At 36.8% G+C, this 25,827-nt stretch overlaps 1 long non-coding RNA gene across 1 annotated transcript in view; it reads left to right on the top strand.

Moving 5' to 3' along the window:
* Positions 1-59: 59 nt before the first annotated feature.
* Positions 60-25,827, top strand: part of LOC120516465 — a 30,307-nt gene continuing 4,539 nt past the window's right edge. The window contains exon 1 of the long non-coding RNA XR_005630850.1: positions 60-135. This is a non-coding gene — a long non-coding RNA (uncharacterized LOC120516465). The remainder of the gene's footprint in view (positions 136-25,827) is intronic.

Below are 25,827 nucleotides of genomic sequence, written 5' to 3' on the forward strand. Positions count from 1 at the left end.
ATGCGACCAGGAGACACGCCCCGCTGACGTCATTGCGCGTCCTTACTCTAGTTAGAGAAGCAGGATTAGCATGCGGGACTGGGTGTCTGAAGGTGACATGAAAAAAAAGTATCAAGTGTAATAGGAAGACTGACGGTGAGTGTTACGTTAGGTATCGGTCTCCTGCTAACATGCCACGTACAGCATAAACAGCCTTTTCCACAATGACAGATTATATGTTGTTCGCTTAAACATCTAAGGAAACGTAGTTGATGTGGGGTGCCAACGCTGAAGAAGTACAGCTCCACAATATACAATATTTTTAACACTCGCTACACACACAATGCAATGAACTGTCATCCCGTCCTGTGATGGTTCCCTCCTTGCGGTAACGCGCGATGGTTTCCGCAAACGTGTACTGGAAAATAATGTCAAGGGAATGCGTGGATGTATTTTTTTTAAACCAACAATGAAAGTCAATTACACAGAGCCTCAAGACAGGCCATCTAATAATAACTACTATTTCACAATTTTAATGAGTTTGTACAATTACGGTTTTTACTCATGAGTGAGTGCAGTTTAAGTCTTTGCCTTGGGCAGTGATTTTTAACCTCGGGCTTCTAGTACTACATTGGCTGATGGTTTTAACTCCAAATTTTTAATTAAGACCAGTCTGTTTTAAAGTAAAATCCCACTTTAATCTAGTCAGCTTCTTTTTACTTTCAGTGCCAGGTTAAAAAAAAAACCTATGTAAATTGGCATTATTTTTTAATTCTTCCTAGAACTAGTAAAATATATTTTCATGTATTATTGGGTTCATAAGAGTTACATATGAACACTTTAAAATCACTTGAGTTTTGTTTTTGTCCAGTGACACCTGACTCACTGGTACAAGAAAACCCTAATTTAATTAATCTTGATGTTTAGTTCTGCAAGATGTTGAACTTTTTGGTGTTAAACCCTATTTTTTGGCCTTTTGACCCCCCCAAAAAAACAAATTTTAAGGCCATTTTTGGATCATACGTTTTTCAGGAAATTACACCCCTATGGTAAAAACCCTGTGGGTTGTCTGCAACCATTCTCACAATCCTGCGCATATGCCGCTCCTATATTTTTCCTAGCCTGCCAGACCTGGGTTTAACAGCAACTGTGCCTGTGGCCTTCCATTTCTTGATTACATTCCTTACAGTTGAAACTGACAGTTTAAATCTATGAGATAGGTTTTTGTAGCCTTCCCCTAAACCATGACAGTGAACAATCTTTGTTTTCAGATCTCTTAAGAGTTTCTTTGAGGATCCCATGCTGTTACTCTTCAGAGGAGAGTCAAAGGGAAGCAAACTTGCACTTGACCACCTTAAATACCTTTTCTCATGATTGGACACACCTGTCTATGAAGTTCAAGGCTTAATGAGCTAATCCAACCAATTTGGTGTTGCAAGTAATCAGTATTGAGCAGTTACATGCATTCAAATCAGCAAAATTACAAGGGGACCCACATTTTTGCATAGCCAGTTTTTAACATTTGAATTAATTACATACAACTAAATACTGCTTCGCTAAAAATCTTTGTTCAGAAAACACCCAGTACTCAGATGTTCCTAGGAAATGAAAGACATAGCACTGTTATCTTTTTTGTTGAAAGTAGAGTAAATTGTTATGCAGGCTGAGAGGGGTTTCCAAACTTTTTCATATGACTGTAAGTATATGGAATGCCATTTTTATACTATTTTGTGGTTGCTGATCACAAATTTGACATTTTTGATATAGTATTTGATTCTTTACCACTTGTCATCGCCCTCTAATTATCACTACCAGGTTAAAAATGACAAATTGCAAATATTTGCATGTGGGGCAGAGTTTATACAATTTCACGGCCTGTGATTATGGATATGATGGTATTTTTGAACCTTTACAAGACATCTAGCACTCTATGGACCACCATTAGAGGATGAAAAATGACAGTTTTTTTATTACAATTGAGAATATTTAGATTTGAAACACTTAAACCGAAGCACACATTTTAAATACTGTATTTCTAATATTTCAAATATGTATTCTTGTTTATTATACATTTGCCTCATGAAGCAAATCTTTAAATTTCTTAAGAACATCCTGAATTACAATGGTTTATGCTAATTCAAACATTTTATCTATCTATCTATCTATCTATCTATCTATCTACATAAATGGCTAATAGCTGTCTATTATCTAAAATCTCATGAAACACTGGGCCTTGAACCTTGATCTTGGTCTTAATCAAAAACTTATGACATGATCCACATAACACAAGAATTGGAGGTGCACACTACCTTGGCCATGTTATTGGGCTTTAGGTCCTTCTCATGGCATGTGGTGGCACAGCCACACAATGTGGCTAACAGGAAAAGAACAGCGGTGCAGACATGCGGCATAACTGACAGGAAAAGAATCACATTAATTGACAATGAGAAACTTTGCATAGACTGACTGACCATTTTAATCACAAACACAAATCATACCCAGTGAGTGCAAAAAAAAGTCATCAATGAACAAAGAACTGAAGGTGCGGGCTATCTCCTCCATGTAAGTGGGTTTTGGGTCCTTATCACAGCAAATGGAGGAGTAACCATGAAACATAGGTGACATGAAAAGAACAGCAACATGGGCACATGGTGAGGTGCATTGCACAGGCCAATTAATTGTATTTGTTTCATATGCACGTCATACATCCCGAGCCCAAAAGACAGTTATAAACTCTGTTAGAATATGAAAAAGGTGTTGTCACCCAAGGTAGAGTAACCTGGGGTGCTGTGTTTCGTTAGAAGTGTACAAACCACCATTCTTTGAAGACTGGAGGTCTTTTACCTGATTATTATAATTGTAATTATTAAGCATACACCATGTGCCTTACAAAGTGAGTTATAATAAATACAAGAATGATTAGAGGGTGAAAAAAGCATCAAAAGCAACAGGGAACAAGATAAGAAAGAAAAGAGCAAGAGGGTATCATTACTATATATAATTTACCTGAAGCTGGACTAACATAAAAACCAGTACCCTAAACTTTTATCAGTATAATAGCACCTACTCTATAGAAATGACACTAAGTAGCTCCAAAATATTTACCAAAAAGATGCTTTTTCAAAAGAGGCCTAACCGCGAGTAAATTAGGTGCCGTTTGAACGAGATCATTAAACTGTACTGGAGCAAGAAGGTAAAATCGTTGTCAACCCTTGGCACATTTGGCAAGAGGACGGACAGTCAACAGACAGGCAGAGCCAGAACGTAGACTTCTTGAAGGGACATATGAATAGACTAAAGACTCTAGATACTGAGAAACAGAACCATTCGGAGAACTGTAAGGTAAGAGTTTTGAAATGGATCTTTGCAGCCACATGAAGTGAGCAAAGAGAATGAAGCAGAGGAGTAGTAGGAATGAAATGAGGAACAGAGAATATCAGTCAAGCAGCTGTATTCTGGAGAGGTCGGATAGAAGTTAAAGGATGCCCCAGCAAGAGAGAGTTGCAAAAGTCTAGCTGATAGAGAATCAGCGCCTGAACAAGGATTTTCTTGGGATAATTGGTGTGGAAGCGTCACTAACACCTTTCTGTTTTGTGAGCATCATTCCAACATGCTTTACAAGTACAGAACAACACTACAGTACAATTTGTAAAATAAATTTAAAAATATAAACTCTGAAAAAAATAATTGATTTTCACAGAGTCATAAAGCAAGTTAGTATTGGATACTGTTTCAGTAAATTCATATTTTATAATTTAGTACCTTAGTCACTAGGCCTGGTACTTTGAGTGTCTTTTACAGATAATCAGCACTTCCAAAATCAACTATTATGATTTCATTGAATTGAAAATCAGTAGCCAAGGGATATGTACAGGTCAGATCAAGGGTTCAGATGCAGATGGTTATGTTAAGTAATAAATGCAAGTTTGTTAAGTATTCAGAACCAACAGCTGAGACATCCAGAAATGGATGCAATTTTGATGTGAATTTTTATTATCTAAGAGTGGATGGAGATTGAGTGATATTCATCTGTGAATGCAGTTTGGTACATACCCCATGATTAAAAAGGGGCATACGTAGTTATTGACCATGACAGTTAGTGCCATGACCTGGTTTCCAATATTGGATACAGTTTAATTTACACATCAATCTAAATTAGTAGTTTCAATCATTGTAAAGTACCAAATGCAGTCAATAAATCTTTGTTCTGTTTATACATTAATAGTATACTTTATGGCAAAATACATTACAAAGCAAAGCAGATTAAAATATTTAAACTGACCATTTTATGAGAAGAATTCAGTTTGGGGACCAGAATGTTAAATGAAACTTTGGTGGAACAGAAGACAATATTAGAAGATGTAGAATGAGGAGAGAGTAGATAGATAGATAGATACTTTATTAATCCCAAGGGGAAATTCACATACTAGGTATGTAAAACAGTTATGAAAGAAAAATGTAGCAGTTAATACCCAAAGACATTATTTGAAGTGAGGGTCTCATTTTTAAATGTCCCATATAGCTGTGAACATTCAATTAAATTTTGAAAATATTTACACTGTTTTACACTTTGATTTTTTTTATTCATTCTCAGCCATCTCTGTCTTCAGTCTGCTTGTGAGGAAGGCCATATAATATACTGTAAAGCCTTGTAATGCTAAGTAAAAAAAATAAAAGTGAAACAAATTGTTAATGACAATGATTAAATAATTAAGTAAAATAATTTAAAATTATGAAAATTACAAACATTTGCCCAGAAATTAATTCCACTTTCATTTGTTAACATGCAGGAGTTATCCAGCTTAGTGCTGCATAAGAGTTATTAATCAAGATATATCTCTCTATCAACTGAACTGGATACACCTCTCCAGATAAGAAATATCTAAAATATCTCAGTGATTGGGCCGTAATTATGAACAATGCCAGGTAGCTCTCACCTCACGTGGGCATTATGTTTTGATACTGTCAAATATTAAGGCCTTTTTGGGGAAAAATAATTATCTATGAGATAATGTTGGGCTTACAGTTACTGAAATTCCACCAATGCAGCACTGTTTATAGTCACTTCAGAAGAGCTTAGATCAGCTAGTGATTAACTGACCATTATTTTAGAGCGCATTGACTAATTATGCTAAATTGGAAGAATCCTTATACACCCTCAGTATCTCAATGGGAAAATTATATTTTATATTATACATACTATATTTAATATACTGCATATTATAGTAAAACTAGAAAAAGCAATCTTTCTTTGCATGGGACTTCATAAGAATTTAAGAATGTATGTTACTTTAAAATAAGTCTGCTGAACTCCTATTGTTTTAATTAATAAGAGGTTGTATAACACAGTGGACTCTTTTTTTATTTCCAATTAACTCTCTGTTGCGGGTGAATGTGGGGGTTTTATTGTGGTTTATGATTAAAAATTCTGATTATTTCTATGGTATGCGGAATCAATTGTATTTTTGAACACTTTTTAAAACTTTTTGTTTTACTGAAACTTATGTTTGATCGTCATATTCTAAAACCTTTTCTGTGATGCCTATACTTATAACAAATAATACTGAAAAAACTCCCATCTAGTTGTTTTTACCCTGGATTTGTGAAGCAGCAACACTCTACAATGATACATAGGCTATATATAAAATAAAGATTGATAGATTGTTATTCTGTAAGTGTTCTTAGTCTCTTTTAATTTCGTTATGTACTCTAAATCCTTCATAGAAATGCTCTGAAATGCTGCTGTCTAGCAAAGGTGAAATATAAAATAAACTAGTATTGACTGACAGCAGTCACTGCAAGGCCATTCTCAAAACAAAGCACACCATAACAGAGTGAAAGCTGAGCTCTTTCAGTCCCGCTCAGTGTAATCAGAGAACATTTTTGGAAAAAGTATGACAATGCTAGAGTACAGTTTTTATTCAAGGGCACAGGGTGGAGCTTGCTAATTCATGGGAGCTTTCCCAGAGTGTTCAGTTTCCTAAGTTCTCAATACCTAGCATATTGTTTATTTTCATTATAATTTGTTGTACTTTACTTTTATACAGGGTAATTACCTGGATGTTTTAGTGAAAAACAATTCATTCAGAAGTGCAATTCAGTTATCCAGTTCTAACTTGTCAGAAGCTCACCTGGTAAGCCTTACCCTTAACAAAACTAAAAACCAAAAAAAAAAAAGTTTAATTGGAGTTAAAACCAGAAAACACTGAGTAAATATTTTCAGCCATTAAACACCCTTTCTAATTAATTCAGTGCCTATAAAAAGTGTCCACACCATCCATCCATCCATTTTCTAACCCGCTGAATCCGAAAACAGGGTCACGGGGGTCTGCTGGAGCCAATCCCAGCCAACACAGGGCACAAGGCAGGAACCAATCCTGGGCAGGTTGCCAACCCACCGCAGTATCCACACCATTGTAAAGTTTAATATTTTATTGTTGCACAACTGTGATTGGCTGATCTAGCTCCAAATGTTGTTTCTGCTTTGATGATTGCTGGGATAGGCACCAGCTGCCCCATGACCCATCCCTGGACAAGCAGGTTAGGGGTATGGATGAATGGATTATTATACAACATTGAATAACAGTGAACTAATTTATTTATGTATTTTCATTGACATCACAGTATCAACATATGTAGTCATGGACATAAACTGAATTGTAATTCCCACCAAGACTGTAAGACTGAGGAATACACTAATTGTCAGTTAAGCCCGATAACAGGGGTGTTTATTTACCAATGTGTGATCCACAGCCTTATTTTCAGAAGAACCACCTTCCCACTGTTAAGGGCACAGGAGACGCCTTATAAAGTAATAGTTACACTGTGTGGACGCGGCCCGGACACAGACAGACGGACATGTTGTAATCACCACCACACGTTTATTATATACACTATTTACAAATATAACAATGGTCACACAGACCCAAATAATGGTCACTAAGACCCAGTTATGCACAAACCCCAAAACACACAGTCCTGGCCACAAATGCCTTCTTCTCGGGCCGCCTCCTCTCTCCTCTCTTGCCTCGTCCTTCTTCCACCCGACTCCAGCGCTGAATGAATGGAGATGGCCCCTTTTAAACAGTCCCTGGATGAGCCCCAGGTGTTCCCGGCATTCCTCCTCTGGCCACACCCCAGCGTGGCGGAAGTGCCGGCTGTCCTCCCGGCAGCTCTCCGGGTGCCGTCCTAAATCTTCCCCCCAGCACTTCCTGGTGTGGCGGAAGTGCTGGGGTAACAGGTCCCCAAGGCATTGGGGCGCCTCCTGGCGGTGACCACGGGCCCCTACAGGGTGAAGCTTCCATGCCCTGTACCCGTGGCCCCCAGAGCAACCAGGAAGGCGGCCCCCACGTGATCCAGGGTGGGCTCTGACCCTCTTCCGGTCCCTCACGGCATCCCGGCCAGGTGTTTGCCCCTGGCATCCCTGACAACTGAAACTAGCCACGGATATTCTGGTGCTATTTGTGAAATCACATTCATTCTTCCAGTGTTCCTGATCATCACATGCTGTGTCTCACTCCATGATCCCCCCCTTATCTTCTGGAGGGATTTGTTTATCCAATACTTTGGATGTCTCCACCTCCTAGTATCTCCAGGATACTAAAGATAGTTCCATAGAATGGATACCACAAATCAGTCTCCTTTTATTTTATATAGCATTTACTTCATAGCACATAATCATAAGAATAAGACAAAGAAGTAATTTAGTTAGTGTAGGGCAACATCAGCGTGCATCTGCATACAAATAAAGTTAAAGATTATTTTTTTGCTGAAAAGGAAATAGGGTAAAAAACACTATCTTTTGGCTGTACAGCCTTCACTCTGAACATTGTGTCTTTTACCTTCTTTCATTTTTAGCATGGAAAAAAGTAATTTGTCTAGGCAGTTAGATTTGTTTTTGTTAGACCATCATTATTTCCACCATGACAATAACAGAGTTTTAATTGTAGCAGGCAGATTTGCGATAAGTATCAGAATGGATAAGCACAGCTAAATAGCTTTCTTAAAGACTGAAAGAAAAAAATAAGGAGAATTATTAAGTGAATATTTTGGAAATGCATTGGACAGAGGGGGATATCTCTTAGGGCAATAGGCAGAGGGGGAGAATGACAGAGGAATATGAGCAAAGAGGAAGAAATTGTTAGAGATTGTAAATCAGCTGAGGAGACGTTAGCAAAGACAGTTCTTTAAAACATGAAACCTAGAGTTTGGTAAGCCATATGAGAAATACAGTAAAATCAAAAGAATTAAGGAGAGAAAGTCAATATAAATATCTGAGTCAATGAGGATCAGTGAGCCTCATCAGGTGAATCAGTTCTGATAATATACAAGCCCGAATTAGAAAAAGTTGGGACGGTATGGAAAATGCAAATAAATAAATGCAGTGATTCTTAAATTTACTTTGACTTTTATGTCATTTCAGACAGTATGAACCCAATATATTTGTTGTGCTGTCTGGTCAACTTCATTTTGTTTGTTAAGATACTGTACATCCATTACTGCATTTCAGGCATGCAACATATTCCATAAACGTTGGGACTGGGGTAAATTAGGGCCAGTAATGAGGTAAAGTAATTAAATAATGATATGTTTTTAAACAGGTGATGTCAGTAGGTGATTGTAAACATTATTTGGTACAAAAGCAGCATCCATGAAAGGCTGAGTCTTTGAGGAGAAAAGAATGGCAGAGGATCTCCAGTTTGTCAACAAATGCATAAGAAAATTATTGAAATGTTTGGAAACAATACTCCCCAAAGAAAGATGGGAAGGGATTTGCATATTTCTCCCTCTGCAGCGTGTAATATCATTAAATGAGTCAAGGAATCTGGAGGAATTTTAGTGCGTAAAGGGCAAGGGTGCAAGCCTAACCTACACACCCGTAATCTCCAATCCCTTAGACAGCACTGCATCAAGCACCGTCACTCATCAATAACTGATATAATGATATGGGCAAGTGATTACTTTGGCAAACTTTTGTCAAGCACTACAATATGGAGTTACATTCACAAATGCCATTTAAAACATTTAATGTGCAAAAAAGAAGCCTTATGTTAACCGTGTCCAGAAGTGGTGGAGAATTTTGAAACAATGACAACCCCATACTGATGCACACCTTAAGTCATGTTTGCTGGAAGAATGGGATAAAATAACACATGGAAAACTTCATTGCTTGTTATCCTCAGTGCCAAATCGTTTTTTAAGTGTTATGAGAAGGAATGGTGACATTACAAATTGGTGAATGCTTTACTGTCCCAACTTTTTTTTTTTTTTTAAATATGTTGCAGGCCTGAAATACAGGAATGGATGTATATTGCCAAATGAAATGAAGCTGACCAGACAAAATATGAAATATCTTGGGTTTGTGCTATCTGCAATGAAATAAAAGTCAAAGTAAATTTAAAAATCACTGCATTTTTTTTATTTGCATTTTCCATACTCTACCAACTTTTTCTTATTTGGAATTGTATATATAATGCTTTTTTGTGCACTGTTACCGACTCTGTTACAAAGCAAATTTATCTTATATGGCAAGATGAACTGAATAATAAAGAGTCGATAAAAATGTAAGAGTTGTAAACTACTGAATATTGCATCATAAAGTCTAAATAATAAGATAAGGCAGCAATAGAAAGTTACTATAGACATTATTTAAGATGTCGTATTCCACAGGAACTCATAAACACAGACATGCACAAAAGTATTAATTTCTTTAAACAGATTAGGGGGCTGTGCCCCGGGTTTGGTTAACCAGAAATACAATTTTAAGAGATTGTTATTTTCATGGGAATTGTTACATAGGCATTATTTTCACTTTTACTTTAAAACTTTAGTTAAAACAGTATTTGGAATTAACTTTTCTTGAAGATCGCATTGAATGTTGATTCCGTGTTTGGATTTACATCGTGACAACGCAACGTGCCTGTGAATGAATATCGTTTCTTTCTCTCTAATAAATAAAATTACTTTTTAGAATGTTTGTCCATGCTCTTTCTTCTTCGCTTAGTCATTGATGTGTCATCTAGAACTTATAAAATTATTGTCCTGATAAAATTTATAAGAGTTGAGAGCGCAGGAAGTGTGTCTGCCAAAAGCATTCACACGACTAAGAGCTGAGAGCACAGGAACTGTGTCTGACAAAAGCATTCACACAACTGAGGAGGTTAGATGACCATTGTCTTGTTTGAAAACAGTTGTAAGTAGGGTGTGACTTGAAAGAATCTCATGGTAAAAGTCTGTGTCTAACGGGACTTCATACTACGCCAACGTTTTTGGAATCTTTTAATTCTCGCTGGCAACACGAATTAGACAATCTATAAATCTCTGACTTAAAGTTTAAATCTGAACAACATATTCAATCTCTTTTCGCTGTTCCGTTATTTCACAGAGTAATAATTTCTGTTTTTTTGCGCCAATGTGATTTTTCCTATCCTTTTTTTGAGACTCAAAGCTTCGTACTACCCTTATCTCTAACCTGCTCTGCATGTGTTCCACGACAACATTTTGGAATCCTTTATTATGTTCTACTTTGTCATCTACTCTTTATCCTTTATTTCCTGCCCCGGGCATGGACTCGTCTCACGGGACGTATAAGTGTCCCTCCGAGAAAATCACGTCTTGTCTCCTTCCAAGATTTTTTTTTATAATAGAGAGAAATAAAGTAGTCTTAGCTTGTGTGTTTTGTTTTACTCTATAGACTTTACTTCATGTCCTTGTAATTCTTGTCTTGATTACCTGGCCTCTTTCTCTAGCATTTTATTAAAGAACCTGGCAGCTAATTAGTACTATAGTGGTCATTATTACTCTTTCACAGACATGTTGTAAAACCATAATGTGGAGTGGAGTTTTCAAGTGGGCTACTTCTGGGTACTCTGTATTCCTATCATCTCAAAGATGTGCATGTTAGAATAATTGGTATCTTTAAGGTGACCTATGTGAGTTAGTGTATATATGTGAATCTGTTCTTCTAATGGATGGTTTTTCATCTTGCTGTTAGGACATACTTTTGCAGTGGAAAGAGCACATTCGTAACCTAGATGAATGGATGTGTTTAGGAAAAATAAAACACAAAAACTGCAGTATCTGTAGACTTCATATGAAAATGTGTCACACAGATCCTCACATAATCATTAGCCTTTAAAAACTGAGTAAATTTATCTTTGAAGAGTATGAGTGCTGTGCTGGAACCGTTCCCAGCCAGGATGCCATAACGGAAGGACAACATGGAAGGAGGCATAATCTGGCCATGATGGGACTGAAGCAAATGCATAATGTGCAGAGGTTGGTGCAGTCAAGACAGTTCTTCTCCCAGCCTAATAGATGGCAGTGCACCACTAGTGTGGACCCAGTAGGGGCGCCCACAGGGATATATGAGAGTTGTAGTCCTGAGGGACAAACCTGGCGGGGTCCTTGGGTGCTGCCGGTGGGTGCTGCAGGGAGAGGGACTCCATGTTTCAGGAGGCTCCCGTCTGACCCGGAAGTGCTTTCATCAGGCTATGCCCTTGTACCGGAAGTGCTCCAAGGTCTGATATAAAGGTCGTCCAGCTACTTCTGGGGAGTAAGAGTGAGGAGGGAAGAAGAAGACAAAGCTCTCCCGGAGGTGTAGAGGAAAGGATAGGAAAGGAGAGAGAGAGAAGAGGTATTGTGCTTAGTGTACCTAGTGTGAGAGAATTAGTTGAGAAATAAAACATTTATTTGAACCTGGGACTGTGTTCTTGTGGTGGTGTCTGAGATTAAGGAGGCTGTTGTGCCCGCTACTGGTCACAAGAGGAATGATATCATTTTCTTCAAGAAAAAATATATGGAATCATTTTAGTACCTTCATCTCCAAATTTTACAGGTAACTAACCACCACATTTCTCTTTTGTGCATATCTACACTTGCTGAGGCTCCTCCTATATGACCTCATTCTGTCGTAAACCATACTTAACCAAATCTCTCAGCTGTGTATTGCTCAATGTGAACTACACAGTAGAATATACTCCACACCCTTGAAGTGGAATGCACCAAGCACATGTTAAATTTTATTTTACGTTTTTCATTTGCTTTCTATAAATAAGACCATCTACAACAATACCTTAATTTAACTTGAAAGAATATGTTTGGTTGTGTTAGATTTAATAAATTAATACAGCAATATTTGTTTTATACTATAAACTAAGCATGTCTTCACATGACATTTATTTTTTATCAGTTCTATTTATCTATTTTCTATCTTAAAAATGTTATTCAAAGTTGTTTTTATTTTGCTTACTTACACATGATTAATCCACTCCAGGATTATGTGAAGCCAAAGCCTATCTAGCATGTACTTGAAGCGTGGTGGGGAAAACCTGGGACAGGGTGACAATCCATGGCAGGGCACACACAAACACACTTACACACTTATTCCAACTGTGGCAACTTTACGCTCATCAAGTTAAATAAATTGCACATAATTGGGGATGTGAATGGAAAAACTCAAAAAACCCCACTCAGATGGGGAAAAAATGCAAACTCTAAACAGACAACACTCAGGTGCAAGATTCAAACCCAGGATGCAGAAACTGCAAGGGGCTACTCTGCTACCCTGCTGCCTTTTAGGTGTTAAGTTGGTTTCAATTTCTTTCTTGTTTCCTTTCTGTAAGGAGCATGTTTTCTAACTTAACATACTGTATAATCTTGTAGTTTCATAAAAAGCTTTTGGATTGATGTAAACTGCATTGAATAAAACTTTGGCTAGTACAGTAGTATTTAAGTATGTAACCTGATTGTGTTTGTTCATTTAACTATTTATTTACTGATCATTACTTCATTCCAGAATAATTGCCTTTACTAGAAAAAAGGTTCTTGTCTTGGAGGCAAATTCAAATAGTTAACTTTGTGATGCAATCGTTATTAATTGAGTAAGGAAAAAAATAGAAGATGAACTTTCTTTTTGGATTATCTTAATTGGTGTGTGTGTGCCCTGTGGTGGGCTGGTGCCCTGCCCGGGTTTGTTTCCTGCCTTGCACCTTGGCTGGGATTGGCTCCAGCAGACCCCCGTGACGCTGTAGTTAGGATATAGCGGGTTGGATAATGGATGGATGGATGGATTAATCTAGTTAGGTTTGCAAAAGCTGAGTTCCATCAGAGACAGATTTCTGCATTGCAACTGCCACATGCTGTCTGTTTCACTTACATTTTTATGTTAATAAATAAAATTTAGTGTACTACTAATGAATCCCTTCTGTATTAACTGAAGGTCTGAAATTAATTCATTTGATAACACAGGAGCATTGAAAAACTTAAGACCACTTGGTATTGTATGCTGCATAAGCTGAACCTCATGGAATTAGGGCTTCAGTTTGCCTGCTACCCCTCTTATCTTACATCTGGAGTTATGACAACATGAGTTCATATCTTGGCATGATCACTGTTTAAGTAAAGTTTGCAAATTCTCTCCATTTTATCTGAGTTTTCCTGTTTTACTCCTACATCCCAAAGATGTCCTGGTCAGCTTGATTTTTTAGTTGACATCAATCAATCAATCAATCAATCAATCAACATTTATTTATATCGCACATATTCATACAAACAAATGTAGCTCAAAGTGCTTTACAAAATGAATAGAAAAATAGAAGACACAATAAAAAATAAACATAAGTCAACATTAATTAACATAGAATAAGTAAGGTCCGATGGCCAGGGTGGACAGAAAAACAAAAAACTCCAAGGGCTGGAGAAAAAAAATAAAATCTGTAGGGGTTCCAGGCCACAAGACCGCCCAGTCCCCTCTGGGCAATCTACCGAACATAAGTCAAACAGTCGTCTTTGTATTTAGGGTTTTCATGGAAGGACCTGATGATGATGGTCATGTAGACTTCTGGCTTTCAGTCCATCAATGCTGGAACATCATGATGCTTTGAGTAGGTGGTGGTGGCGCAGGCAAAAAGAAACAGAAGAGAGAGTAGGGGTCAGTACGGATTTTAGAGCCACTATGAATAGTTATTGTGATGAATTGAACATACAGAGTATCAGGATTAAGTTAAAGTGAAGTTATGAGAAGGCCATGTTAAAGTAATGTGTTTTCAGCAGTGTTTTAAAGTGCTCCACTGTATTTGCCTGGCGAATTCCTATTGGCAGGCTATTCCAGATTTTAGGTGCATAACAGCAGAAGGCCGCCTCACCACTTCTTTTAAGTTTAGCTTTTGGAATTATAAGGAGACACTCATTTGAAGATCTAAGGTTACGATTTGGAATATAACGTGTCAGGCATTCCGATATATAAGATGGAGCGCGATTATTTAAGGCTTTATAAACCATAAGCAGTATTTTAAAGTCAATCCTGAATGACACAGGTAACCAGTGTAGTGACATTAAAACTGGAGAAATGTGTTCGGATTTTCTTTTCCCAGTTAGGATTCTAGCAGCTGCATTCTGCACTTGTTGCAAGTGATTTATGTCTTTTTTGGGTAGTCCTGAGAGGAGTGCGTTACATAATCTAGTCGACTGAAAACAAAAGCGTGAATTAATTTCTCAGCATCTTTCAATGATATAAGAGGCCTAACTTTAGCTATGTTTCTTAAGTGAAAAAATGCTGTCCTAGTGGTCTGATGAATATGTGATTTAAAATTCAGATTACAGTCAACGGTTACCCCTAAGTTTTTTACTTCCATCTTAACTTCTAATCCTAGTGCATCAAGTTTATTTCTGATAACCTCATTGAATCCATTATTGCCAATTACTAAGATTTCAGTTTTCTCTTTATTTAGTTTGAGAAAATAACTATTCATCCATTCAGAAATACCAGTAAGACATTGTGTTAGTGAATCGAGAGAGTCGGTGTCATCAGGTGCTATTGATAATAACAGCTGTGTGTCATCAGTATAGCTGTGGTAACTCACGTTGTAAACTGAGATAATCTGACCTAACGGAAGCATGTAGATTGAGAAAAGCAGCAGACCCAGGATAGAGCCTTGTGGAACACCATATCGGATATCATGTGTCTTTGAGATGTGATTACCACAACTCACAAAGAATTTTCTACCTGCCAGGTAGGATTCAAACCAATTTAAGACACTGCAAGAGAGGCCCACCCATTGACTAAGGCGATTTCTAAGAATATTGTGATCAATGGTGTCAAATGCAGCACTCAGATCTAAGAAGATGAGAACAGATAAATGGCCTCTGTCTGCATTTACCCGCAAATCATTAACTACTTTAACGAGTGCAGTTTCTGTGCTGTGATTTGTTCTGAAACCTGTCTGAAACTTATCAAGAATAGCATGTTTATTGAGGTGGTCATTTAACTGCATAATGACTGCCTTCTCTAGAATTTTACTTAAGAAGGGCAGGTTGGAGATGGGTCTAAAATTTTCAAAGGCAGAGGGGTCAAGATTATTTTTCTTGAGCAGGGGTTTAACTACAGCAGTCTTAAGACAGTCTGGGAAAACCCCCGTATCTAATGACGAATTAACTATGTCCAGAATATTGTCAATTAGCACGTCTGATATTTCTTTGAAAAACCTTGTTGGTATTGGGTCAAGGACGCAGGTGGAGGGTTTCAGTTGAGAGATTATACTATGTAATTCAGGTAAATCTATCCTGGTAAAAGCATTTAATTTGTTTATAATGGAGTACCGGGGCTTTGGAAGTTCTGCAGTGTTGGGGAGATATACTATGTTATCTCTAATATCATTAATTTTTTGATTGAAAAATACAGCAATGTTCTCACAGGTTTCACTGGAAGTATTCTGGGGGCATTCCTTTGTGTTACCTGGGTTTAACAGACGATCAATTGTTGAAAATAAGACTCTGGGATTACTAGCATTGTTATTTATAATATTAGAGAAATAGCAGCGCCTCTCAAGACGGACAGTGTTATTGTATTCTGTTATTTTAGCCTTCAATATCTCATAATGGATAGTTAGATTAGTTTTCCTCCATTTACGCTCAGCCCTACGACATGTTCTTTTTACATGATATAAGTGAGTGTGGGTGTGTGTTTTTGTGCTCTGTAGCAGGGTGGCATTCCATGCAAAGGTTTGTTCTCTCCTAGATTCTGGTACCCCACAAACATTCAATTGGTTAGGATGGTTTTAAAAATGGATGGATGGATACAGTACATTTAAGTTATCGTGTATACCTTTTTAGTGAGATGTGTCTTTATATCCTATCAAGTTGGTGGAAAGGTGGTTGGACCTCTGTCCGGATATCTATCTCCTTTTACATTTTGGAGGCATAATGTGTGATTTAAATGTGAATTGTCTAAATGTGGCTTAGAGCTTTTTGTTTAACAGACAACACTGGCATTTATTATGGAAGGTGTTAATTTAAGGTTTTACATGTTCTAAAAAATGACGTATGTTTCAAAGTATCAACCATTGTTATATATTGGTTCACTCTTCCCCTATTCCATTCACTCTCCTTCATACTGGTGAATGACTTAGATCTGTCAAGATCAGGAATAACAACTTTCACAAAAGTATCCACAAGCTATGAGATGTATAAATTTAATATCTTCAACTTAATATTTATCTATAATGATGTGATGAATATATAACTGTTTGTGATAGTTCAGCAGCATTTTAGTCTTGGCAGTGTTTGGGTTTTTCTGTATTAACCCTACCATCGGTAACAGGCCATTCTTTTTTTTTCAATCTGCATTGCTCCCATTCAGTGTAGTATGCAGCATTTTATTTTTTTTATTAGAACATTACAACAGTCTAGACGAGAACAGGCGATTCAGTCCAACAAAACTCTGCAGGGCTATCCACTTAAATATTCAATTTTTTTTAGCATAGAAAACTAACATTTTCAAATAGATCTTGCTCACTGTGGTAGGCTGGCGACATGCCCGGAGTTTGTTTCCTTCCTTGTGCCCTATGCTGGCTGTGATTGGCTGCAGCAGACCCCCATGACCCTGTAGTTAGGATATAGCTGGTTGGATAATGGATGAATGGATGGATGGTTCTTGCTCAAAAGGTTTTTTTCTGTTTTTGTTTTTGAGTGTAATAAGTGTCAACACCATTAAAAAACAATGTTACTGTTGCAATACACTTAATTACTTCACATGATAACTTAATTAGATATAGGCTTTCAAAAATCATACATTTAAAGTAGTTAAAATGAGTTAGTACAATGAAGAGTGTTATTCTGTGTTTATTTTGGCATTGATTATCCCAGCATAGTGTGTTCTTTACTAAACCTAGATTATATGACTCATATTGTATCAAGCAGAAAGGTGAGAAAGAATCGACTGACGTAAATGGTATCACGCTATTCACAAAGACCAAAACAAATGCTTTCATAATTCTGGTATTATAGGGATTATACCCTCTTCATAGAGAAAGAGAGAAAGACACTCCACGGTTCCATTTACTGAACATGTCTGAGTCAAAGATTCTGCTGGTGGCATAAGACTTACAGCAGGAAACAAAAATGAATGCATTATCGGGCCATTGTGAGATCTACTCATTAACACTAGGCCAATCCAGTCAACCTAAACACATGTGTAAACTATTGGAGAATGTCGTAATAACAAGAAATTCCATAAAATCAAGCAGAGAATCCATTGATCTATCAGCTTTGAGGAAGCAGTGCTGCCAGCTGCACCAGCACACGACCCAAAAGAATGGGGCTGACTAGATGGTGCTAAGTATGAGGTGCACCCAAAGGGTGGAACAAAATCCAGATACATCACTAAAATACTGTTTCTGAAAAATAATTATTCTGACAATCACTCTCAGAATGTATTTACTACACATGTTGTATTCATATATTTGTCTTATAAGAGTTATTTTATATACACCCTTCCCTCCTCTAGTACCCATTGGCACTTTTATTTACAAAATGTATGTAAATTTTACTGGCAGTGAAAATGGCATAAAAATGTCCTTTAAATAAACAGATCATTAGCAGAAAAGCCTCTCTCACCATGTTTCAGCACATGAGTCAGTGTCAGTTTCTATGGCAACAATACTCTAAACACCAACCTAATGTAAATCATATCACTATTTTGCCATTAGGTGTTTAATTTTGAGCTTTTGTCTTTCTAATGAAGCTTATGCAGTGCCCTTTGTATCCTACAATAATGAATGTAAATGTAGCATATACCAGTTTCTGTATACTGTACATTCTCCATTCACGACTGGTTCCATCTTTACACCTGTCATGTCTGCCTGATAATCGATATCCGCAAGTGTCAAAAATATACCCAAAACTCAAGAGAGAATCAACACCCAAAATTTCACAATTAATTGCATTTTTATTAACAGAAAAAGTAAACAGACTTCTCTGATACAGAGAATAAAGAAATTGCTAAGAATAGTTTCTCATAAAAAAGAAAATTAAAATGAATTCAATTTTAAGTATCCTGAGAAAAAAATACAAAGAAACTTAACACTTAAACCCCCCAGAAAAATCAAGATAACAACCCAATAACCAAGAAGCAGTGAATTAAACCTTAAAGTTAAATGTAACATTTACAAATAGACTCCAAACACAGGCCACTGTAAAGAATACAAATCTGCTCAGTGCTGCATTAATTCACTGAGGTTTGAGCTATCCTTTTCATTATACCTAAAATGCCTGCCATGACCAACAGGAACACCTGAGTAAGTGGAGATAATTGGAGGCCATGTCCCCACATTCTCAGTGCTAAAAAGAAAAGAGAAAAAAAATAACAACAAACACAAACTTGAAATGAAGAAAACCAAAAAAGGAAAGAAGAGCTGAGCATAGCGCCAGTAAATCCTTGACAATGCCAAATGCTGCTGAGAGTAACCAATACAGAATGACACATAGGTCTGCTCCAAGAGGGACTAATACACACAAATACTGTCTCTCAGACAGATACAACTTAGAAATGCAAGTTCAAAATATGCATGCCTTGATGATTTGAGAGAAAATGGAGTAAATGGAGAAAACCCATATAGACAAATGGATGATGCACAAACTCAACACACATATTGACTAACTTAAGAACTGAAAACAGGTCTCAGGAACTGTTATATTACAACTTTAGCCAATACAAATGTATATTACTTGTTAGTATGCTGAAAATACATTAAGGAATGCTTTCTAGAGCTGTGTTTCTTAGCTCATTTTTCTAACCCACTGTGCGTGTTCCATCTAAACTGTGATTAGCAAATACAGTGAGGAAAGGAGACATGGACATGATGTTAGAATACAGCAAGCATACAGATCTGCATGAATGTGAGACTATAAAATTGTGATAGACTACAGAGAAAGAAAACATTGTCAGCTGAAAAACTAGAGTGAACTGCCCTAATGAATTGATATATTGCATAGTCTGCTAAGATTTTGGGCTTTTCTATTGGTCTTTTGGGACTGTCTCTTGCATGTATTAGTTAACAGTGAAATGAATTTACCTACGGTCTTTTGGCAACTGAATGGATATTGTCCCTGTGATTTTATACAGGAAAATTATAAAACACCTTTGAAAGATCCATACAAGCAAATTATTTGTCTATTTACTGTATTTTTTTAGGACATAATATTATAGTTGAAATAAAAAAAAAACATTAGATGCTATAGGACCCAAGAAACAATCACTCCATTGAAACTTAACATAACATAATGTAGTATAACATAACACAATTTTCTCAAAATTGTTTTAATCCAATTCATGAATGGCACTGCCAAAAAATGAATTAGATCTAAACATAAAGAGTTACACAATTGTACTATGGATGGCCTCACAAAACAGTTTTTAGATGTCTATTGTCTTTAAAAGAATGGCATGTTATCCCCTGCTAATATACACTGTATACCTTTATTTTCTCTGGGAACTCTCTGTTCTGACCACACTCATTAGAAAGTCTGCTGGAGGCTCTGATCCTCATGCACAAAATACCACTGTGTATTTGTGTATCCTTGCAGCATATATACAAGAATGTTTTAATATGATTGGCTTATAAAGTCTTCAATTGTTCTACTTTGAGAATGTCTATCATCTTTCACTCTAACAGTATTTCATTTTCTGCCTCCATCCACTATATATCAGAGTATGAAGCAAATGTTAGGTGCCATCCCTTCTATCTGTCCTGGCTATGTTTTTACCATTTTTAAAGTGTCTTATGATACAGTATGTAGCCAGCAATCCTGGCCACCAACAATTTATTTATTCTTTAGAAATTCCTCTTTATGACAGTGTTGTATTTAATTGTATATATAAATAGTAAAATAGCCATATACTACTTGAAATATTCTTCCTTTCTGTAGGCTTTCTGATATTTTTAATAAAAAAATAACAAAATCCTAAAATGGATCCATAATTACAAGAGGCATTACAAATTGAGAGAGCTGAGCTATCAGATCTTTTCTTGGACTGAATGGGATAGGTTATGAGGGATGCCTGAAAGAAATGACAATTTTCAACCTAAAAAAGACATAATGTAAAGATATTTTCATCATGTACTTAATTAAAGTTAATATGAATGGTTTCTAGAGTAAAATTATGTTTGCGTACGGTAGAGGATCTCATCTGGTCTCTGATTAGCAATACAGTATATTCCAACCTAATGTCACTCAATACTTTTCCATTTATCTGTCTGTCTATCCACTTTGTAGCCAACTTCTCCAGTTCAAACTGTATATACTGTATTATACTGGTGTATTATACAAATACAAAGACAATAATTTAAATCATAACTGAAAGTACAGGGCATAGTATTGGTGGGTAAGCCACTTGGCTGGATATAAGGTGTTGTCTTAACTGGCCTTTGACATGGAGCGCCGTTTTGTTTGTCTGTGAAAGGAAGGTGTTTGGTTAAGGATACCATTTAATGTTGCAATGCCATTGACTTAAAATATCACTTTATAGGAAATGTGCCCAAATTTCATCACAGGCTACTAGACTCACTAATGGTCAAGTGGTATCCCACTTTCTCTAGTGTGTTTCATATAAGAAAGTATTACTGGAACTGACTAGATAAGCTAATGTTTGTATGGTGGTAGGAAATCTGAATGCTATAGTACATTATTTTAGAGCAGCAGCAAAGTCTGTCGTGGTTCCAAAATAACCATAACAGTATAAAATTCAAATAAGGACTGGCCTCCTGATGTATTCAGGGTATCCTGACCTTTTCTGAATGCTGTTGGGCTAAATCTCTGATTATTATTTGTTTCTTCATCTTATTCTTACACTGTGTGTCTTTTTCATCCCTAACACCCTCTGTTGATCAGATATGTGGTATAATACATTTTACACAAAAACGTTTATAATGAAAGATTTTTTTTATTACTTTCACCAATTTCCTAAAGTTTATGTTCCCTTAAAGACAAAGTCTAGCTATTTTCTCTGTGCCTTTTATCTTGCTGTGAGAGATAATGAGCATAGTATCAGTGTAATAGCACAGCTACCAAGGTAATAAATGAAGAATAAAGTTTACTGCATACAAAGAGCACTGTTTTTCAGAGCAGTAAAACAATTAAAATGCAGCATATGCTCAAAAAGTATCAGTCTGACAAAGTAGCTATTTTTTTTCTGGTTCTTAAGGAAGAGCCACAGTATATGAGTTCAATCCATGATTTGGATGTGTTGCATACTACAAAAAAGTTATATGGTGATCTCTAGTAACTAACAAACATGTTTTGTGGTGTGTAGTTTTACTGCATTGTAACTGATTCAGCATAAACATGCTATGACAATCTTTGTGAGTAAGCTATGTTCAGGTCCTTATGCTTTCTTCTTAATTTATAATTATTAATTTATAATTGTTAACTTGACTGTAAGCAAATCTGATATGCAAATTTGTACTGTTCTCACACGTTAACCCAGTAAACCCAGCATAGCTTGATCCTACCATCTCAAGGCCAACTGAACCTGGCATTTTAATGTATGTATGCAGCTATCTAACTAAAACATTTCTTTTATTTTGTGTGGCCTCTACTATTGGCCATGTAATTGTAAATGGAAACAATGTTTCTTGTATACTCTGAGTTACCAATTGCCTATGTAAGGCAACGTAAAATCAAGTTGGTACCAGAATAAGTTCAGTGTGTTGGCATATGAACATAACAAGGTGTCAAAAGTCCAGAATGTTGAGTCCATTATGTCTAATATAGGTTAGTATTATTCGATCTCTACTCTTAATCACATGTTCTAACTCATCTCACAGGTGCTAGACGGAAAAAAAAATCTCACTTGCACATTCCATACCATTACATAACCACCACCATCCTGCATTGTTGAATACACATGAATACGGGATGCAGGATTAATCAGATCAGATGGTATTTTTTTCAAATATTATACTGCCCTTTGTTTTTTTCTCTAGACTGTTGCAACCCCAGCTACTTCTTCTTTATTGCTCACAAGAGGGAAATTCAGTTGGGTCATTCATCGGCTCATGCACAAATGAATACAAAATACAGTTAGACAAATTGTGACTACTGATGTGCCTGTTTTCGTACCACAGTTGTTCATAACTTTCAGGTGATTTTCTGTAGACTGTCTGTTATACTGCTTATATTGTGTCAGTCTGTATAATCCACTTTCATCAAAGGTCCGTTTGTGACATCAAGACAATTGTCTTGATTTTTTGGTGTGCAACCCACACTGCCCCAGACACTTTCCAGTGGCCTGTGTTTCATCGGTTACTTTTCTGACACTCTACCCCACAACCAAGTACAAAGCTTTAGTTAAAGACTTCTAAACATCAGATGCAAGCAGACTTTGTAAGATTTGGAGGATTAGAATTGTTTTTTTTCTTTTAAGAATAGCCACAAACCTTTCAACTATTCTGTGTACTTTAAGTTCAGGGTTTCCATAAATAGAATTTCATTCACTTGCATTCAGCATATGAAAGAACGTCTCTGGAGGGTGTATTTCAGTGAAGGGACTCAAGCATGCTGACTCACTGAAATCTGATACTGTAACTTTATCCTTCACTCTTCCATACTTGCAATACAGTTTCCTTTAATCCAGACCATGAAATATATTTTCATTGCCATCGCAGATGTGCTCTCTCTAAATGATTTTACTGTTGCCAAAAATAACTGCTGTCTCATTGTCTCTTTTAATTGCCCCACATTACACAGGGATTTTGAGACAATATACTTGAGTCCTTGAGCTCTCAAAACTAAGTCAAGGGCATGGCATAATATATTGTATTTCACTAAACTTTTCATGGCTTTTAATAGCAGGATCTGAGTTTAAAATCAATAGGTTTTGGATCAATTCTCCTTCATGCCCAATGCCCTGTAAAACTAATGTTTGCTGCATTGTTGTCACTTTGTCAATTTAGAACTGACTTAATTACTTGAATCTGAGTAATAAAAGCAAAGCCCCTATATACACTCTATATACACCCTCTTGCATTGCTCCTAACACTCTCTTCTTTCTGATTTACATAGAAAGCATGTTCACTTTCAAATTATGAATACAGATTAGCTGTATTAGATAAATGTTTTCTTATTACTATAATTTTTACTGGAACCTTTTTAATTGTACCTTTTTACATTTTGTTTTTGTTAAGTGAAGCACATGAAACTTAATTGGCTCACTTAGGTTCCTGCAGTTACTACAAAGTGTGGATTGAACTATCAACCTTGTGATTTAACGTTCAATATCATAATCAACAGGGGCTTCATTTATAAAGCATGCATAAGCACAAGAAGTGTCTCGAAGTGTGCGTAAACAACTTTCCATGCAAATGTCAGGATGTATAACAGAAAACTTAACAGGACAATATCCAAATATTTGTGGAAACTCTGACCATTGCATACACAACATTTTGAAGAAACTGGTAAATGATGACATCCTAGACCAAGTAGGGAAGTGCAGCCAAATCAGCTAAATGATGACTCGCATATAATAATTCATATCACTAAGCCAATATTATAATGTTCATTGACATGACAAACACATTATATCTCAAAAATGATGAATATGACGTACAGACTGTATTTTATATCTCTTTTAAGAGGGTGAGTACTGTGTATTTGCACAGAATAGTTTTTTGTTTTTTTAACCAGTTTATATCGACTTCCTGTTGTCACTTTCAGTTTATAATGGCAACCTATTGTCTCTTATTAGGGAATTGACCAATAGGTCAGGAATATCACAGCCAAGCTTCCCTCCATCATGTCTGCTGTGCTGGAGGCCATAGACCGACTGGTGAGACACTACATTCAGTTTTCGTATGATGTGGTTGTACATTCATAAACAAAACAGAGGCAATTTGCAGCAGTGACCGGTTTTCTTAATGTATTCGGAACACATTACAGCATTCATATTGCACTAAGTGCATCTAGTGAGAATGAAGCTGATTTAGTTAACTGTAAGCAGTTATATTTTATTAATGCACAAGTCATCTGTGATGCCAAGATGTGGTTGACAAACGTCATGTCTCCAGAGCCGGGGTCAATCCATGGTTCATTTATTTTGAGACAAAGTAGGTTTGGGAGACAAGACTATATATGGTGAATGGCTTGTTGGTTAGGTAGCTGGCTAAACTCAAAGTGTTTCATATGGCCATACTATTCATTGTAACAGCAATCACGTCATTATATGTGCCAGGGGATAATAGGTACTTGCTCAGATTCTGGCACCTTATGCCTTTCCCGGACCCTGACATTGCAGAGGGGAGGCACATGATCTTGCATGCTTAGTTACAGAGCACTGCCAGATACTCTTGAATGATGGTGGTAGGATCTTGATGTGTCATCTGGGAGGCTGCTTTATCAGGCAATGAAGTACTACAGCATCGTGATTGCATATGTATGAGATTGATTAGCATGCTCCACATATCCATGTTTCAGGGCAGAGCTCGAGGAGCATTTACATGCACATATTTACTAGATAATTCTTATTTATAAAGGGTAAATTGCAGAATATTTGTGCATATGTCTTTTTTTGCCATAAATATTTTCCTGTTTTTTTGGTGTATTCCAATTTTCATACTCAAATCTACACAAAGATTTATAAATGAGGCCCCAGGCCATGCCGCATGCCACCTTTTTTTCTTCTACTTCCTGTCTAACTTAACTATGTCCAGTTTCTTGAGCTGTGCCATTGAAATTCTTTAGTTATTTTCCACCATACGTATGGCATGATACTGGTGTGAAAATAATGTTAGAGAAACTCTGCACCCACTGAAAGTATTGCATATTGGGAGTGTACTGTTTGCATTATGGCTGTTGCAGTAGAGACTCGGTCAGACCAAACAAATTCCTGACTCTGAAGAAGCATGCACTGACAAGGGGCCACATAAGCTGCTATGTGGGTGTCGCTGAATTGATAAAACCATGGAGCTGATTGAGTATGGGTTGACATAGAAGGGAAGGAAGTGCAACCTGCTTAGAAGTGTGCTGAAGGAACGATAACCCAGCACTTCACAAGGTTGGTTACCTCTCTGTCTAAAAATAAGGATTGGCCCTGTAAAACTTAAGAAACACTAAGGAGTCAAGGGACATTGTGCGTGACAAAGAGATGTTAAAGCCTGATGTACCTAGAGTAAATGGAGTGTCCCCTCTGACCTTTATTTCTATATTTCTATGTTCTATATTTGCTCCTCCCTCTTCATTTTATTTAATGTTTTTCTACTGGGTGTGAAGGTAATGAACTCTGAGTCTTTACTGCTGCCGACTCACAGCTCCAGGACCTGGCTTTCATCCACAGTCTGGTCACTCTTTATATAGAATTTGCATGTTCTCACCAAGTCTATGTGGATGTTATCCATTTACCCCAAAATTTCGTCTACATCCCAAGATGAATTGATATGTTTAGTTTTGCCCATGCTTCTGGTGGTTAGTGTAAGCGGTGTAAGCATACCCTGTGATAGGCAGGTGCCACTTTGACATATGCATTTGGCTTCTGTTTTGTTGTCTGATGCTGCCTGCATTAGCTTCATCTTCCTCTGAAAG

Source organism: Polypterus senegalus, chromosome 16 (assembly GCF_016835505.1).
Source record: "Polypterus senegalus isolate Bchr_013 chromosome 16, ASM1683550v1, whole genome shotgun sequence".
Classification (NCBI taxonomy): domain Eukaryota; kingdom Metazoa; phylum Chordata; class Cladistia; order Polypteriformes; family Polypteridae; genus Polypterus; species Polypterus senegalus.